This window comes from Lontra canadensis, unplaced genomic scaffold (assembly GCF_010015895.1).
Source record: "Lontra canadensis isolate GAN:19392208 unplaced genomic scaffold, GSC_riverotter_1.0 scaffold43, whole genome shotgun sequence".
NCBI lineage: Eukaryota > Metazoa > Chordata > Mammalia > Carnivora > Mustelidae > Lontra > Lontra canadensis.
In genome coordinates this window covers 11,864,345-11,878,809 of record NW_022631037.1, presented here as the reverse complement: position 1 = coordinate 11,878,809, position 14,465 = coordinate 11,864,345, and positions in this window count along the sequence as shown.

Here is a 14,465-nt window from a genome sequence, read left to right as displayed (position 1 = left end):
TGAATTCCGCTCAGCCTCATCAAAGAGCTGCCCTGGCCACTTTGAGGCCGGCATCCTCTGATTCCATCTGCCAATCCACATGCGACCCTGGCAGCTTTCAGTTCCCAGTCACTCTGCTTCTCGGATTTCTTTCACTGTTCCAGTATATGGCTCTGGAAAAAAACCAACAAGGTTTGGGCTTTAAGAAGAGATTCATAGGGCTCCATGACACATTTTTCTTCCCAAAGGGAACAGACCATTAAGATTTTCCTTTCAGAGACTCCACAAAGAACCTCAGAATATCAGAGCTGGAAGGGACTTTAGAAACCCCATAACTCACAGAGGAAAAACTGAGACCCAGAGTGGAGAAGGGTTATGCCCAAGTTATGGCAAATTAATGGCAGAACTGCCAGGATGTCAGGGCCCCGCTCCGCTCGGCTAAGTACTAATTTACCTCCGGGATGCTTTTGAACCTCAAACTGAAGCAGAGAGGAAGTGGGGGAGGATTCAAAAGTGGTTGTTGCACATCAGAATCAGGAAATGGTGATTTGGCTGAATCTATAGATAATAGCACTACCACTTCCTGTGTTAGCCGATGCCAACGGAGGGAAGATGGGGGGAAGATTCCAGAGAAGAAAATAATTAAGTGACAGGATTGTGGGCTTCTGTGCAATTGTCCCCAACCAATCCATACTGTTTCAGGCCGCTGAGGGGAACATGAATCTGATTGTTCAGGGGGATTATTGGTTAGTGTCCCACACAGAATCATGAAACCCAAGAATAATGGAGTTTATAAGAACTCCAAAAGAATATCTGGTTTGGCCTTATGTCTTCTGGTAACTAAACTATCTAGGACAGGTAATTTGATTGTTTTTCCTTTTTATTAAAGGACCCAGTTCCTCAACTGTAAAAGAGGAAAAAAGATTCCTTCCAGCTCTAACATCCAGAATTCCCTGATCCTAAAAGTGGAGATGTCCCAGCCTTTTCCAGTATGTTGTTAACAGCGTTTGATTACATCAGTGGTAATGCACATAATGGAAGTAAGTTATTTCTCTTGCCCCAACTTTAGCATCATCTGTGTGGCAAACACCAAAAATATGTTCAACTCCCACGGATTACCATGGACTTCAGGTCAGAATAAGCACATGCAGTGAAACTTCTAGTGTTTTCCGAAGGAGGAGGAGGAAACCTCTTGTGTTTTACTCATGTCAGTCCAAGTTGTTAATACCCCAACTAATGGGTCAGCCTGGGGGGCAACCGTGTTGTTTGGATTCAAGGTTTAGTCTTCAATGCACCCACTGGCTTCACAAGAAAAGGAAAATAGAAACAAAATACTACCAAACATTTATATTTCTTGGAATTTCTGTTAACCTTAACTACAAAATGACCTTGGGTATTCCTTTCATCACAAAGAGAACCAGGAATACCAGTATTCCTTCCTTCTTCCCTTACTCCCTTCCTTCTTTATTAAGCTCCTACTATGTTCAAAGCACTAGAACACAAACGTGAAGACAGTATGGCTGCCCTTAAGAAACAAATCACCTGGTAGTTGTCCAATGTTCCCATTCTCATGATTGGACCCAAACACATGACCTGCAAATGCTATATTAATAATATCGCCTTTGTGCTAAATGACAATGCCATGCTCTTCAGAGACCAAAATCCTTGCCTGCCTAATGCCTTGGTACTACTCACTGAGTGCCCAAAGACATTTGGTGCCAAAACAGAGGTTCCCAAAATAAAGGCTCAATTAATGTTTCTGGTAGACCACAAGATGCAGGCTAAGATCCATCCTGTACGAAGCCAGGATGAGCAGCTGACATCATGATGTGGTCTGAGCAATATGGAAAGGCCATCTGCCCCGCAGCTCTCTCCCCCTCTCTGATGTGCCACATGCTTGAAATTCTTAACTATGAGGGCTTTAGCTGTGAGTGAGGTATTGCCTCCAGAAAGTCTGAGTGAAAAGGGCCATACCCCATCAATTTCATTTCAGTGGACATGAACTGAAAACCCGGTATGTGCCAGGCACAGTGTCAGGTAGTAAGAATTCATAAATAAATAAGACAGGAGTTACCCAGCAGGGCCGACACATTGCTACATTCATACTCTTTATCCCATTAGTACACACTGATTTATCAGATTAGTAGCTGTCCTGAGGGGCTGATACCAGATACAGGCAGGTAAATTTTGATAGGACGTGAAAGCAGGAAATGTCTGGACACAATGAGGATTACAGAAGAGAATTCAGGCCTGGGAGAATATTAAAAATTAATTAAATACCAATTTTAAAATCACCTGAGGGACTGAGTACCAAGGAAAAACGGAGAACAAAAGGGATCTGAAGGCAAGCAATGTTTATTTCAGTTCCTCCCTAGGAGGTCTGATCATTGCCTTCTGGAATCTTCTATCTTTGATCAACCTTACTAAATTCCTGGCTCAGATATGGGCTTCCTCCATGTCTTCTCTTTGTGCCAATAAAAATTTTTTAGGGGTGCCTGGGTGGTGCAATCAGGGAAGCGTCTGACTCTTGGTTTCAGCCCAGGTCATTATTTCAGGGTCGGGAAATCGAGCCCCACATATAGCCCCGCAGTGGGCTTTGTGCTCAGGCAGAGTCTGCTTAAGATTCTCTCCCCATCTGTGCCTCCCCCATCCATTCTTTCTCTCTCTCTCAAATAAATAAATAAGAAGTTTTTTAGTGTGGTCTTCTAGGTATTACTAGGTGAAATCACTGAAACAATTTGTCCCTAAGTCCACCAGATCCATAGTCCCTATCTTTCAAATGCAATTATCTCAGTTCTTTTTTCATCCTTTCTGGGTCTTTCTGCTATTTCCAGGGTCATTTCACAGCTTTGCATCATTTCTGCCTCTGTCGACTCAATTGCCTTTTGTTTGTTCTCTCCGCTCATTTTAAAGTCCTGCTTTTGCTATGCTGCCCGTGAAACGTGGCACTGCTTACACTTCACCTGACAGAGACCCCAGTACCTCCACCGATAGGTCAGGAGGGCCTAAGAATAACCACATGCTGACTTCCATTCAAATTTTGTCACTGCTCCTGGCCCATCTGCGGACTCTATCCTTTCTTTTGTGATTATGTTTCTCTCATATGTTGTCTTTCTAACAACCTGGCTTCTTTAAGGGCCCCTTGTATTAATCAAGACTCTTAACTGTTTGAGACAGAAACCCAAATCAAATAGCCTTGTGCAAAAAAGGAAATTAATTATCACCGAGAATCCAAGGAGGGGTTGAATCATTGAACACATAAGCACAGGAAGGAAGATAACTGGGTCTTAAATGCAGCAGGTCCTTGAGTCCCTAATTCCATTGTTTCTTTAGCCATAGGGCAGGCTGTCATTGGCCCAACCTGGTCAGCTGTGTGGCCATGGAGACACATGGAAGCCATGTGTCATATAAGAACATAGCAGCTCCTGCAGAATCTAAATGGGTGCAAACGGGGGAGAGAAGAGATTCCTAGACAACACGGATCATTGTTTCTAGAAGTGGGTAGAGCTGTTGAACAGAAAGAATAATCTATCATACCTCCTGTTCTTCAGATCTACCTGTATCCTCCTCAGTCACTATAGAGAGGTTCAAATTCTCTGTCACAGGACATCTGGGCCCTTGAAAATCAGGGGGTTTAGATCCTTACCCCGCTCACTGGAGCGGTAGTTCCCATGACTGGGGCTCCGCTCTACTAGGTGTTGTGTTTTTGGTTGTGAAATGCGCAGGGGGGATCCAGATTCCATGGAGATAACGACTCACCTTTTCTTAGCCAACCCTCTCTCCTTCCAGCTTCCCTAAGTCAATAAATGATACCACGGATAATCCGCTTGCCCAATCTAGAAAGCTGGGAGTCACTCATTCCTCTTTCTCTCTTTGACAATTCTACCTGCTAAGTATCTTTCAAACTATCCACTTCTCTCCAGCCCTGCTGCCACCATCCTGATCCAGGCCACCATCACCTCTCACCTTACAGCCCTCTAGTCTTACACGCATCTACCTGTTTTCCACCTGCTAGCCAATGATCTCTTAAAAAACAAAACAAAAACAAACAAACAAAAAAACAAAAAAAATACTACTCAAGTCCTCCCCTAATTAAAACGTTAGTAGCTTCCAATATTATACTTCCAAATATGGCTAATGAGCACTCCCACCTCCACCATGCTTGATGTCCTCCTTATCTCCGCTGTCCCACCTCCCGCATGGGCCCTTTGCTCTCTGTCATCTTCAGGAGCCAACTTCTCTAAGTCTCTCAGTGAACCACACCTTCTCCCACCATCATCTTTTTTTCCACATGTGCTGTTGCCCTTGTTCCATGTGTTCCCCTCTCTGCAACACTCTTTCCCCTAACTTTCATTCTGCTAACCCCCACTCCTGCTTCAAGTCTCAAACATCATTTCCTCTGGTAATCATCCTTGGCTCTCCAGGTTGTTTTATTTCCCTCTCACACATTCCTCCAGCTCTTAAGATCTGTCATTCAAAACCTACCTTCTGGGGCGCCTGGGTGGCTCAGTTCGTTGGGTGTCTGCCTTTGGCTCAGGTCATGATCCTGGGATCCTTGGATGGAGCCCGACATTGGACTCTCTGCTCACTGGGGAATCTGCTTCTCCCTCTTCCTCTGATCCTTCCCCACAACCCTACTCATAACCTTGCATTCTCTCTCTCTCTCTCTCTCTCAAATAAGTAAAAATCTTAAAAACAAAAACAAAAACTGCTCACCTTCCATCTGTAATTACTTGTCTACCACCTGTTTCCCACCCCCCGCAACTGTGAGTTCCCCGAGGGTCCAGACTTTTCCCATCTTGTTCATCACTGTATCCCCAGCACCTACTATGCCTGTAGGTCCTCAGTAAATGCTTACTGAGGAAATGCTGTGAGGTAGGTCTTTTGGGGGTTAATTATCCTTTTTACTTCAAGTTAATTACGAGCTTACAGAAAACTTACCAGAGTACCTACAACTCTTACATACCATTTAGCTAGATTCACCAATTGTTAGCTTTTATTTCCTATTTATATAAATGTACATGTTTGTTTCCTAACCGTTTGAGAAATTGTAGACCTCATGGTCCTGTTCCCCTAAATACTTCCTTACATAACACCCAGTACAGTACCAAAATTAAGAAAGAGCAACAAAGATAAATTAGTTCTAATTAAAAAAAAATTTTTTTTTTTGGTCTTTCTCTTTCTTTTTTTTTAGAAGAGTGGAAGTACAGGGGCAGGGTGGCAGTCCCGGATTAAGGGCAGGCAATTCTCCTTCCTCTCTTGTTTTTGCCCTTGTTCATGGGTTTCTTCAAAAACTGCACCTGTGCTCAAGGAAGTCCCTTCTTTGCTTTGTCTGTTGTTCCCTCTGTGCCCCCCACTTGCTCCAGTAACTTCTCTGGAACCCCCAGCTCGCCTCCTCCACAGTCCCCTGTAGGGAGGCTGGGGGGAGGGGGAGGGGAGGCAGTCTCCCGGATGTGGAAGCTGGAAGGCAAGGTGAAGCACGGGAAGTGGGAAAGGTGGCTCCTGGGACCCCTGATCGTGTGTGGGCATCTCAGAGTCAGAGAAGGGAAGAGCGCGGGCTGTGGGGGTAGAGGAAGATTTGCACACCTTGGGTCCTGGGACCATCCTGTTCTGCTGAGTGGAATACCAAACGAGGGTGTCTCCCTGCCGCACTTCACCTCAGCCAGGCAATCGACAGGAGAAGCAGCGAGCGAGACCGACAGACTGTCACTGGCAAAATGAACTGTCACCTCCCATTTTTCAGAGGCACGGCGGGATGAATTGCAGCCTTGAACCGTGCGGCCCGCTGCTGATTGAGTTCCGCTGTCTTAGAACCCCTTCGAACAAGGCGAGTTCATTTCAGACTGACGTCCCACCGCTTATCAATTTAGGAGCCAGTAAAATTAACCGCTTCAGAGCTGATTTGCTCCCTCCCCTTGCTTGGATTCCACATCCAGAAAGGTCACCAAATAAATCTCTGCGGGTCCTGCTAGCATAATACGCAGCTTGGAGCTGGGGGGTCTCAGAAGAGGAGAGTAAGCCAAATGTAACCCAGGCGGGAAAGGTTGCCACCACCACCCCACCCACCCCCAGTCTCAGCCACTGGCGCATGGCAGTGGTGTGAGCAGCCAGGCCTTTGCTACCTCCACTGCTGTCCCCATCAGCCTCTGCTCCCAAGAAGGAGCGTGGTTGGGTAGGGTTGATGGTCAGGAATGGAGGTCCTACAGAATCTTGGCAGAAACCTCTGAGCACCCTTTGGCTTCACATCTGCTGTGGACTGAATGTTTGAATCTCCCCCAAATGTATGCGGTGGGGCATATGGGAGATCATTGGGGTTAGATTAGGTCCTGAGGGCAGGGCTCTCATGATGGGATTAGTGCCCTCATAATTAGAGTAAGAGACCCAAGATCTTTCTCCACCGGGAGAGGATACAGCCAGGAGAAGACAGCCTTCTGTAAACCAGAAAGAGACCTCTCACTGGGAACCCAACGGTGCTGACACCATGATCTCAGACTACCAGCCTGCAAGAGCTGTGAGAAATATCTGCTCTTGGGGTACCTGGGTGGCTCAGTGGTTAAAGCCTCTGCTTTCAGCTCAGGTCACGATCCCAGAGTCCTGAGATCAAGCCCCGCATCGGGCTCTCTGCTCAGTGGGGAGACTGCTTCCCCTTCTCTCTGCCTGCCTCTCTGTCTACTTGTGATCTGTCAAATAAAAAAAGAAAATATTTTTTTAAAATCTGTTCTTTAAGCCACCCAATCTATGGTATTCTGTTACATCAGCCTAAACTAGGACAACCAGCTCATGGCCTTAGACGTGGTGGACGCCGGAGAAATATCTAGCGAACCAAGACTTGATAGTTGCTTTAGCGGCAATGATTAGGTGGAAAAGTTTATACAAAGTAGCATTAACGCAGTTTTGGTGGGGGAAAGGGAAAAGGGATGTTTGCGCAGGAATATCTCTGCTGTCACAGCCATTGATTGGGCCCCCGAACATGCTAGAAACCCACTGGCCAGTCAAAATACAGCTCTTTGGAGCAGAGCAGAACAGAGTCCTCTGTCTCCAGAAAAAAAGTGCCTTGTGCCTCCCTACGCGCATATATACCCTGCTTTGGCTCACAAAGGCTTATCCAATAAGTCTAATTAGCAATACTTAGGGCCTCTTGTCTCTGCATCTGGGGCACAAATGGTTTATTCAATAATCTTTTTGAGCCCCCAACTCTTGATTTTGGCTCAGGTCATGACCTCAGGGTCATGAAATTGAGCCTTGCATCCGGCTCTGTGCTGAACGTGGGCCTGCTTAACATTCCCTCTCTCCCTCGCCCTCTGCCTCCTCCTCCCGCCCCACCCCACTCACATGCACATGGGCACACGTTCTCTCTCTTGTCTCTCTAAATAAATAAATAAATAAATAAGTATAGTGATTTTAAGGTGAAGGCCAGATGATAGCTATCCCCCAACTAATACCCACCAACAGACCAAATGAATGGTCTCCACTGCCCCAAGACAACGTGCTAACCTTCTGGTTCTCATCCTAATGGTTTCTTTTGGTGTTTACACCGGGGACTTTTGGCCTACACCTAGAATGAGAAGACCCAGTTCTCAAATCTGGCTCTACCTTCCCTCCTATAAAATTTGAGCGAAGGACTTAACTTACCTAAACCTCATTTTCTCTCCCCATCCATAAACCAGCAATGGTTGTTAAAACAGGCAAAGAACTTCATGTACGTGAGAGCCTCAATAAATTACAAAGTTATGTTCAGATGCTGGGATTTATTCATTTTAGCCTCAGCAACAAAAGAAAAATAATGAGGATAAAGCCATATGGTATCTCAGCATTTGACCCAGCAATTCCACTTGCAGGAATTTATCCCACAAAAATGCTCTGCTAAGCAGAAGGATGTATGTATGAGGGATTTCACTGCAGTGTGTTGAAATATCAGAGATAAACTGAATGTTGTCAATAGAAGATTGGGTAAATAAATTATGATGCATGCATGGGAGGCAGCACTACACTGTAGTAAAAATAATAGGATAAAGTAAATAAAAAACTCACAGTTGTTACAGTCATGTATCAATGTCAGCTTATATAAATTAACAGGTGTGGTTATCATATCATTAGATACTTGAGTAGAATGATCAGAGAAAAATAGGTCTGGCTAAACCTTACAGAAATAAGCTAAGCTTTAAACAAAATGGGATCATCCTACATATAATAGTTGCATTTTCATTTACTATATCACAGACATCTTTTCATGTCAGTCCTTTTTTTTGTTGTTGTTGTTTTACTTTTAGAATTTAAAAATTTACATATTAAAAATAGGCCACAGGTTATAAAGATAGTTCTCTGGGTTAACAATTGAGAAAAGAAAGATTTGTAGGCATCTTACCTATGTTTTCAGGAATACAGATCTCTAATATTCCAGTAGTGTAAGAGCAGTCTCCAGGTAGAAGTGGAAACAGCCCTAACCCAAGAATCAGGCGCCCAGCACTCCGGTCCCAGCTCCGCTATTCACTTAAAACATGACATCAACCAAATCACTTATCTGGGCCCTGTTTCCATATCCAGAAAATGAGAGTGTTCGAGGACATGTTCTCTAAGGTCCATTCAAGCTGAAAATGTGGTGGCTCTATGAAATCACTTTTCAAAGATTCAATAAAGGATGTTTTTATATAATAATAGTCTGGTTATTTCTGGCACTAACAGGAAGACTTTAACAAGGCCTTAAATACTCAACTTACATTCAGAGCAGTATACAAGAATTTTTTTTTAGTTCAGACAAAAAAGTTTCCTGCCCTCAAAAAACTGTAATTTAAGAAGAAAATAAGACAATTGAATTAATAGAAATACAGGAGTACTGTGTTTTACAAAAGGAATGTAAAGGTAGATCATTGAAGCAAATGGCTGGAACTCAAATGTATCCTTCTAGAAGCCCTTGGGTTCCTCAGAGGGTTCCAAAGCTGCTTCGGGGAGAGGGTAACAGGGCCAAGGAGGGAGCATGTCTGCCCCCATCCCTGGTTCAGTCTATGTAGATCTTTCTTCCCCTGTGTCATGTTAAGAAAGACTGTCCAAATGAAATAGGACTGCTGCAATACAGTTGGAAAAACCAGTGACTTTGGGGTTCCTGGGTGGCTCAGTGGGTTAAGCCTCTGCCTTCAGCTCAGGTCATGATCTCAGGGTTCTGGGATCAAGCCCCAAATCTCGGGCTCTCTGCTCAGTGGGGAGCCTGCTTCCCCTTCTCTCTCTGCCTGCCTCTCTGCCTACTTGTGATCTCTCTCTCTCTCTCCCTCTCTCCCTCTGTCAAAAAAATAAAATCTTAAAAAACAAAACAAAACAGTGGCCTTGTGTCTCTCTCTGTCAAATAAGAAATAAAATCTTTAAACAAACAAACAAAAAACAGTGGCCTGGACAATTTCTAGACCAGTTCCATGTTTAAGGTTTCACAATTCTATGGTTCTCAGATGTATTGAAAATTATTTTGGGGACACCTGGGTGGCTCAGTTGGTTTCAACTCATGTCATCATCTCATGGGTAATGGGATCGAGTCCCACATTGGTCTCCACACTCTGGGGAGAGTCTACTTGAAGATCTCTCCCTTTGTCCCTCCCCACCTATCTCTCTCTCTCTCTCTCAAATAAATAAACAAATCTTTAAGGAAAAAAAAAATCTTAAAGAAAAAAAATCTCTAAGAAAAAAAGAGCCTGGGTGGCTCAGTCAGTTAGGCTTGTGACTTTGGCTCATGTCATGGTCTCAGGGTCCTGGGATTGAGCTCAGCCTCAGGGTTCCCACTGAGGAGGGAGCCTGCTTGTCCCTTTTCCGCTGCACAACCCCTTCATTCCCCGTTCCTGCGTGTACTCATGCATGGGTGCACTCTCTCTCTCTCAAATAAATAAATAAAATCTTTTTTTTTTTAAAGAAAATAGGTTTTTATATTCTGCATTCAGCTTCGCATGTACACAGGAAATTAACTTCATAAAGGTTAATTCCCCTGTAAAACAAATAATTATTTTGTAATATGAATGACAAACCTTAGGTGAATCTGTTTAACACACTCAGCTTTTCCTGTGCTGAATTTTCTGAACACGAGACATGGTTGTAATTATAAAAGAATTGGATGAGAACATGAGGCAACCAAAGAGGTTATAAAAAAGATTCACAAGATCCCTAGGACACCGTGGAAAACCTATTGGTTTCATCAGTGACACAAGACACTGAACTGGAGGCCTACCGCTGAATTAGGTAATTTCTATTTCATAGAACACATCTCAGAAAACACATGGTAATGGCCACAACTGCTAAGTGCTTTCCATGCATTATTTCATTTAATCCTCCCAACCTCATGAAATGGGTATTATTTTCTCCCCATTTTGCAAACAAGAAAACTGGAACCTGGGTTGGTAGGTACGTTGCCAAAGTCACAAAGCTAGAGTTTATACCCACAGAGACTGACCGCAAAGCCTCATGTTCTCAGCCACAAGCTCTACTCCACGTTGCTACTGGTGACCTGAAGACACTGGGCAGGCACTTTGCCCTATGACCACTGAAGGAGTCCAATGGGACTTTGCCTCCAACTCTTCTGTAAATTTATTTTGCCTCATTATCCAATCACAAAGAACGTTTTTCACTTCTGTTATCAATTCTGGCCCTAGATTAAAATTGGGAGTAACTACAATTCGTTCTGCCTCCCTTAGCAACTCCTCTTCATACCAGGCAGAAAAGCAATACCATCGCCATGAAATTTGTGTTTTGTTTTTTTTTTTAAGATTTTATCTTTTTATCTGGGGCGCCTGAGTGGCTCAGTGGGTTAAAGCCTCTGCCTTCAGCTCAGGTCATGATCCCAGGGTCCTGGAATCCAGCCCTGCATCGGGCTCTCTGCCCAGCGAGGAGCCTGCCTCCCCCTCTCTCTCTGCTTGCCTCTCTGCCTACTTGTGATATCTGTCTGTCAAGTAAATAAATAAAATAAAATAAAAAGATTCTATCTATTTATCTGAGAGAGAATGAGAGAGTGCGCATGTACGCATGCGCACCCACAGGAGTGGGGGAAGGGCACACACACAGAGAGAGAGAGAGAGAGAGAGAGAGAGAGAGAGAAGCAGGCTCCCCGCTGAGCAGAGAGCCTAATGGAAGGACATGAGGGTTGATCCCAGAACCCCTGGATCACAACCTGAACCGAAGGCAGATGCTTAACCAATTGAGCCACCCATGTGCCCCCACCATGAAATTTGTTCTGAAGTCTCCAAGAAGAATTGATCTTCCACTCTTATTTTTTTTTAAAGATTTTATTTATTTGACAGAGATCACAAGTAGACAGAGAGGCAGACAGAGAGAGAGAGAGAGAGAGAGAAGGAAGCAGGCTCCCCGCTGAGCAGAGAGCCCGACTTGGGGCTCCATCCCAGGACTCTGGGATCATGATCTGAGCTGAAGGCAGAGGCTTAACCCACTGAGCCACCCAGGCGCCCCTGATCTTCCATTCTTGTGTGTGTGTGTGTGTGTGTGTGTGTGTGTACACGCGCACGCACACACAGACACACACACACACAGAGAGAGAGAGAGAGAAAACTTTCTTGCTCATTTTACGTTTCTTTCTTTCTTTCTTTCTTCTTTTTTTTAAGATTTTATTTATTTAGGGGCGCCTGGGTGGCTCAGTGGGTTAAAGCCTCTGCCTTCGGCTCAGGTCATAATCTCAGCGTCCTGGGATGGAGACCCGCATCAGACTCTCTGCTCAGCAGGGAGCCTGCTTCCCCCTCTCTCTCTGCCTGCCTCTCTGCCTACTTGTGATTTCTGTCAAATTAAAAAAAAAAAAAGATTTTATTTATTTATTTGACAGAGAGAGATCACAAGTAGGTAGATAGGCAGGAAGAGAGAGAGAGGAAAAAGCAGGCTCCCCACCAAGCAGAGAGGCCGATGCGGGGATCAATCCCAGGACCCTGAGATCATGACCTGAGCCGAAGGCAGAGGCTTTAACCCACTGAGCCACCCAGGCGCCCTCATTTTACATTTCTCCAGAGAGATTGTACCTGCCTTAGGAACCAGAACTAACATTTATTTGTCTCTGTATCCAAAACACCCATCATTGTGCCCAGCATATAATGAAAGCTTAATAAATGTTTACTTGTTTGAAAGAATGAATGAATAAATGAATGAATGAAATACATTCATGCTGTCCCCAAATTTCCTCTAGATCCCTTGTAGCATCTCACCTACTCTTGACCTCCTTGAGATCCCTTTCTTCTGGTCCAACTCTGTCAGCCCTCTCCTTCTCTTCCCTCTGCCCTCCAGACGGATAGCTAGTTAGCTAACCACATGTGTAGTGAGTGCTAATGAGGTTAGCTGGGGTTAATATATTAATGTATTACTTCTTCTGATGATGTATTTTCACTTTAACTGGAAACAATTCCTTGACCTAACAGAGCCATTGCTAATGGTGAATGCACTGTGCCAGCAGTCAGGGCAGGGGAGGTTTGGGAAAGAGCTGGCAGAGGGTTTTAAGAACACCTGTGTAAGGACTCCTAAAACCATGGCACCCGCCCCACTTTTGTAAAAGAGTCACAGAACTAAAACGCCAGGGATGCCTGGGTGGCTCTGACGGCTAATGGTCAGCCTTCAGCTCAGGTCATGATCCCAGGGTCCTGGGATCGAGTTCCAGGTTAGACTTCCCTGGTCAGTAGGGAGTCTGCGTCTCCCTCTGCCTCTGCCCCTCCCGTCTGCCCATGTGCTTTCTCTCTCTCTCTCCAATAAATAAATAAATAAATTAATAAATTAATTTAAAAAATCTTAAAAAAGAAAAAAAGAAGGACTAAAATGGCAAAGCCCATACACTAATAAGCACATACACTAAATATCAAAGCATCAACACTGAGAGTGTTTGTATGGTCTCTGCCCTAATCAAAGAGATGAACTTGGATCTGCCCCAGGATTGGGGGTTTCTCCCACTGACCTTCAGGGTAGATTAGGGTCACCTGCCTGACAGACTCTCCCAAGGGGAAAGGAGCCGGCATAGTATTTGATGGGCATGAGGTGAGGCTCTCAAGCAGGAAGGAGTCATCCAGCAAATCCCTTACACTGCATAGAGGAGGAAACTGACCTAGAGGAACAGGTGAGCTTTTCAAGGCCATGAAGCCAGAATTGGAATGAAATACTTTATCTCCTTGAGCTAATAGTATATGGTAAACTTTCTTTTCCACTTATTCGAAGCACCGTACACGTGTTAGCTATTGTTAAGCCTATTACTTGCCACAGGGCTCAAGTAATCTGAAGGATCTAACCCAAACGAAATGTGGCTAACGGCTTCTGGACAGCAGCAGACAGCATCAACCCGATCTCAGGAAAAGTGTTTTTATTTTATTTTTTTAAAGATTACTTATTTATTTATTTGACAGACAGAGATCACAAGTAGGCAGAGAGGCAGGCAGAGAGACAGAGAGAGGAGGAAGGAGGCTCCCCACTGAGCAGAGAGCCCTATGTGGGGCTCGATCTCAGGACCCTGGGATCATGACCTGAGCTAAAGGCAGAGGCCTTAACCCACTGAGCCACCCAGGCGCCCCAGGAATGTGTTTTTAATTAGCGCAACCTAATTCCCATCCAGAATCTGGGGTAGAAAATGTCGTATCTAGCTTTCCTACCTCTGCAGCACAGTAACAGTGCACGAGAACCATGGGGATGGGTCTGGAGAGCTAATTGATCTTATCCAGCACACGAGGCGTGAGATGTTTTAAGACCTTCCTAAGCCTTTGTCAAGTTGACAGAATTGGTATCTGGTTGTTATTTATATTTATTTGATTATTGGTAAAGAGGAACTTTTAAAAAATGTTATCTATTGGCCTTTCACTACTTCTTTTTGTAAATGCTAGTTCTATGCCTCACCTATTTCCTTTGGGGGGTATTTGTCCTTTCTTTTCTTATAGATTTTCAAGAACTCTCCGTATGTTAAGAGTATTACCCCACTCATCAAAGACCATTTTCAAAATGTCAAATTTTTCCAGGAACCAGCCCTGATCTGATGAGCCCAGCTGATGGTCCCTTCGTGTGGCATGCCTTCAATACTTACACACTGAATTTGTTCCATAAATACGCAGCTTTATTCAGTGCATGCACATGCCTTTGATTTTTTTTTTTTCCCCTACAGTCCCAGCAGCAGAATTGGGTTTGACTGTTGGAGATACAGGACCACTAGAGAGCTAGAGAGCTCTGCAGAGGTCAAGGACAGACAAACACCAGTGTTATGGGATCTGGACTTGAAGGTGCAGTTCCAGAATGCAGGTGGTCTCCCTTGTCCAAGAGCATAATGAAAGTTTAAATGCCACGAGGTCAGTTAGCAAGCTGGGGTAGGGGAATCAGACCCCAGATGACGGGAATCTGCTCTTCAGGAAGACATTCAAAGTCACATCACAAGTTTAACAAAACACATCTAAATGGCCTTGATCTTCTTTTATACTTCCTGACTAGGTAAGAGGATGTGGTCTCAGAAGTTAGCACCGGAGATATGAATAAAATGGCTTTAGCTGCTCGAG